This window comes from Sardina pilchardus, chromosome 15 (assembly GCF_963854185.1).
Source record: "Sardina pilchardus chromosome 15, fSarPil1.1, whole genome shotgun sequence".
Classification (NCBI taxonomy): Eukaryota; Metazoa; Chordata; class Actinopteri; order Clupeiformes; family Clupeidae; genus Sardina; species Sardina pilchardus.
The window spans coordinates 28745513-28750810 of record NC_085008.1 but is presented as its reverse complement, the minus strand read 5'-3'; the positions used below and the strand labels follow the sequence as shown (position 1 = coordinate 28750810).

Here is a 5298-nt window from a genome sequence, read left to right as displayed (position 1 = left end):
GTGTGTGTGTGAGCAGGAGTCTTTGAAGTCTCAATGGAGTGACTGTTTACTGTAACTAAACATAAATCTTTCCAGTAAAATTCCAGAGCAAATACAGTTTGTTAACCTAAGAGAACAGAAGTTTGTCAGATGACAGTAGCTTACTTCTGGTGAATAATATTTATTATAAATTTGAACTTTATATGGGGATGCATCATTTTTTGTCTGTGAAGCTAGATTTGTGTTTACTTTGTGTGTGTGCATATGTGTGCAATGTGCATGCAAGTGTGTGTGTGTGTGTGTGTGTGTGTGTGCTTGCAAATGTCTCTGTGTGAATGTGTGTGTGAGTGTATCCGCAAATGTGTATGTGTTTGTGTAATACAGCTGGCTGCCGTTGGGGTTAACTGAGGCAGTTCCCTGCATCAGACTCCAGCCTGATCTTCCCGTTTCTAATTCTGGGCCCAGGCATGCACACACACACACACACACACACACACACACACACACGTGTACACACATACATGCACTTTCATCCCAGGGCTATTGGGTTCTTGTGGTTTGACCATGGCAGGGGGACCTTCGCGGTGGACTAACCCCAGGAAAGGGCTTCAGAGGCAGGCAGAGGGGGATAGAGTTTCCCCTCCTCAGGAGACACAGTGCCCTGGGGCATGGAGTGTCCAGTTACTGGGCTGCGCTGGGGTGCCGGGGGTCAGAATATGATGCAAGGGGAGATTTGGGTCAGGGTGGATCAATAGTCAATATGTAGCGTATTCACCTCTGACCTCTGACACTGCAAGGACCGCTGCTGGGAGGAGGAGCTCTTGTTATTCACCATGATTATGGGTATGTGGGCTTGGATTTGCAGACTAATCTGTGTGTGTGTGTGTGTGTGTGTGTGTGTGTGTGTGTGTGTGTGTGTGTATGTGTGCATGTGCATGTATGTGTGCCAGTGCATGTATGTGTACACGTGTGTGTGTGTGTGTGTGTGTGTGTGTGTGTGTGCATGTGCATGTATGTGTGCCAGTGCATGTATGTGTACACGTGTGAGTGTGAGTGTGTGTGTGTGTGTGTGTGCGTGCGCACGCAAGTGTGTGTGTTTGTGTTTGTGTGTGTTGCCTACACGTGACCGAGTATTTCAGAAGTAACCAGAAGGTCTGCTCACCAGGTGCTTTTCCATTCTGGGCTGGGGATCACTATCTTACCGTTTTAATATGTCATGAGTCACGCTTCAGCCGCAAACCGACTATATCCAGCATCTCTGATTCCCTCTCTCTCACTCTATCCCTCTCTCCCCCTCTCTCTCTCTCTATCCCTCTCTCTCTCTGTCTCTCTCAGTCTTATCCCTGCCTGTCTCTCGTGTCCAGTCTGTGGTGGCATGGGGGCATACTCACACTCGCACCCCTGTTCTGCAGCCAAGACGCTTGGCATATTTCACATTTCCCCGTGGGATCTGTTTGCCTTTCCCCTCAGGGCGACTCAAGGCTGCCATCCTGTGTGTGCGGCTTTCAGCTCGCCTCGCCAGCAGGGCACATTTGAACCTTTAACCTTTATGGGAATAAGGGGCATGATGGCTCAACATCCGTAAAGAATCATTGGTGACAGTGGTGATGCATACTGAACTCCTCATGAACACATCACCATTCACTTATCTTTACTGATTCTCTGTCCTCTGTCTCTCCATCTGTCACACATTCTCTCTCTCTCTTTCTCTCACGCACACACACATACACACACACACACTTGTCCCATCCAGATTCAACAGACCCTGATTGTTTCATACCTAAAGAAGGCTCCAAGGCATCACACACACACACACACACACACACACACATACACACAAACACCTGCAGACAGTTAGGAGAAGTCTGAAACAGCAGACCATTCTCAGGCAACTGCCTTGAGTTTCATAGGACTGACTGAGAGGTGTCAGGGTAGCAAACTCCTTTTGATGTTTGATTTATAAGTGGGCGCATGCGTGCTGCTTTGTGCACCTTCACATTTATAAGATTGTGACTTGATCCATGTGTTAGCATAACACTCAGGTGTGGAATGTGCCAGCTGCCTTTGAAGAAAAAAAAAATTAGATCGCTCGCCTCAGCTCAGATTCTCATGCTTGAACTAACATGTCCGCAACACCCACTGTTTCTGAGCATCTGCCAGTCTAATGAGCGATGTCGTCCCTGCGTTTGGCAGAATTGTTTTTCTAGCAGAGCTGCACTACTCCCATGACTCCTGGACGACCAGTAGGAGTGCTCAACACAGCCAAGCGCATGCCATGGCGTGGGTCACCTCCTGGTCATATTGAGTTTCTCTCCACTGGGTTAGTGTTTGGAAAAATACCTGTGGAGACAGACACACACACACAGTCACACACACACACACATGTACACATACATGCACTGGCGCGCACACACACACACACACACACACACACACACACACACACACACACACACACACACACACACACACACACACACACACACACACACACACACACACACACACACACACACACACACACACACACACACACACACACACACATCTTCTTTTCTTCCTCTTTTCTCTCCCAAGAAGTTTATCTTCATCCTCTATTTACTTTACCGTGACAAACATTGTGTCGCTCCGTCCTAAAACTGGCCTGTTTTGCTTTTTAATCTCTTCAGTTTATCTTCCTGGCCTCGGGCATGTCCTGCAACCACTTCTCCTTATCAGCCGCAGCCAACCCTGACTTATCCAGCGTGGAGGCACGCCTCACGTCCACACTGCCACGGGGAACATCCACCGACCTCTCCACATCATTACGGGGTACAGTTGAGGTTCACTTGTTTTGATTCCTGATATCACAGCTGCCACATAGGCAGGCCTTATTACCAGAGGTATAAACAATGATAGAAGTGTGTATGTGTGTGTGTGTGTGTGTGTGTGTGTGTGTGAGAGAGAAAGTTCACCAGGTCTCATTCTGATAACCACATGCGTTTCTACAGTGTAAAGTTGATGCAGCTGGGTTTGTTTTGATGGTGATGATGATGATGATGATGATGATGATTGTTATGATGTCTCTGCTGCCTTGTGATGGACTCCTAGAGCGTCCTCCGGTCCTCCTCCGGTCCTCCTCCGGTCCACCTCCGGTCCACCTCCTGCTGCTGCGAGAGCTCTGATGCGGTGCGGGGCAGGAGCGCACCGGGCTCCTATTTCTCCCACTCCATGAAAACAAGGCCTCGGGTTGGACTGCCGTTCACACACCCCCTGTTTCCAATACGGCTTTTATATAATATCTACTAGACTACTACGCTGGAAACTCATGTCACTTTTAGAACCAGCCAGCACCAGAAATCCAAAACAATCTGCACAGCCAAACCGTTGGGTGTGTGTGTGTGTGTGTGTGAATGGGAATGTGTGTATGTATGTGGGTTTACAATCGGTGCTTTACAGATGGTGTGTATAAAACACAGGGAGAACAAAGCACTTGTGTGTGATGGAGCCAGGTCACAAACCATTGAGTTTTAAGGAGGGGCTCAAGCCCAGTTCTGCCCAGGTGGTAGAAATCTGCTTGGCCAGACAATGGACAAAACCAGGTTGCCAACGGCTTGGGCATCCCAACCAGTGGGCCCTGGCCCTTGGAAACGGGAGCTGTTAGGTTGATGGAACACATGGAAGGCATTTTCCTCCTTTTCATCACTTTCTCTGTTTCTGTTTTTCTCCCCTTCCTGCCGTCCTCTTAATGCAGACGCTTCCCTGGTTAACCGTCCCTCGGAGGACTAGTGTGTAGCCTCATTAATCTCCCGACCTCTTAGGTAACACAGAGCCATTCATCACTATGAAGGGATTCAGTTGAGTGTGAAGAACTTAAGAGATAGCTCAGTTTAAAGTTGCATTTCACACCCAAGGATCCCTGCGTGCAAGTCCTTTTGGCACTTAATCAAACCTCTGTGCGAAACCTACTCCAACCTTAAGGTAAGCCTGAGTATAAAGCTGTAGGCTTCTTGTAGCTGTAGGCACCCCAAGTCCTTGTGCTGAGGTCATGTGGTGCTTAATCAAACCGCTCACTAAAACCAGATGCTGGGAAACAGACAAAGGAAATGGATGGTGTGGAATAACGAGAAGGCAATCTAAACAATCTCTCACATAAATGAGAAAAGGAGAAATGGAGGGGCAAAGAAGATGGAAAAACAGGAATATGATCTTGGGTAAACGATGGTCCAGTCACTGGAATGAATATTAATGACGCCTATAAATCCTAGGCTTTTCATGGTCCCCAACTCTCTGTCCACTGTCCAAATTTGCAAACGCTCAGACCAATCCCCCCAGTCTGTGCTCCACTGTTTTCCATGGGTGCTGCCCTTCAGAAAGCACAGACTTTGTGGACTGTGTCAAATTACTACTATGGATCTTTTGGTAAGGGCGCCTTCTGCTTCTCTTTCCCTCTCCACACATGGGCACCCGCGCATGGTGCCAAGACCACATCAGCACGATGACAAGAGCCGAGTGAGTGAGGGAGGAGGGCAAGCGAAAAACACAATGTGAGAAAACCATTAAGATGACAACTTGACGGAAAACGCGCTTCAAATCCAGCGCAGGCCCATGGACTAACCTGAAACACTGTACTGGTCGTAAAATGAAAGCCCGTTTGAAATGGCCATTAGAGGAGGGTGTGTGTGTGTGTGTGTGTGGTCAATAAAAAACCCAATAATGAATCCTTGGATGAATGCTAAAGTCATATAGCAATGGTTCCCAGAGGGCAGTGTGTGTGCCTTATTGTGTTGGAAAGGTGCACTCCTAAACTGGTTGGCAGATGAGAGTCGGTTTCTAAACGACCTTTCCCTCTGTTCCCTGCAGTCTGAAGGTCATTCAGTCATACACCCTTTTAAAATTACTTTATTTCAAAGAAATAGGTCAAGTAGTTCACAGTCTGCAAATGTTACATTGTTGAGTCTTCGTCTATGGAATGAATATTTACATCAACTTAAAAATATTTACATTAAATACAAATAATAATAATAATAATAATAATAATATAAATCATAATAACAATCTGAAAATAACAAAGAAAAAACAATATCAGTATGGTCCTAATATACAGATGTGTGAATCCCAGTCCATAAATGCTGACTGACAACTTAATCTGTGATAAACCGTCCAAATCATAACCAATTAATTCCTATACCAAACTGTATAACCACACAATAAAGTCCGGCTTTGATGACTCTCCACTTAAGATGCAAGTTGCAAAAAGAAGTCCCTTCCTAACATAAACTAAGCGCACAATACAAGTAACAGCCATAGTCAAGACCCCTCATTTCCCCAATTACATTT

The 5298-nt window shown here is 46.5% G+C and overlaps 1 protein-coding gene across 4 annotated transcripts in view; it reads right to left on the bottom strand.

Annotated features, from left to right (window-relative positions):
• Nucleotides 1-4844: 4844 nt before the first annotated feature.
• Nucleotides 4845-5298, bottom strand: part of vamp4 (vesicle-associated membrane protein 4) — a 13145-nt gene continuing 12691 nt past the window's right edge. For all 4 annotated transcript variants that reach the window (XM_062557071.1, XM_062557073.1, XM_062557072.1 and 1 more), the window contains one exon: nucleotides 4845-5298. This exon is cut by the window's right edge and continues 872 nt beyond it. The gene's annotated coding sequence lies outside the window, so the exon portion shown is untranslated.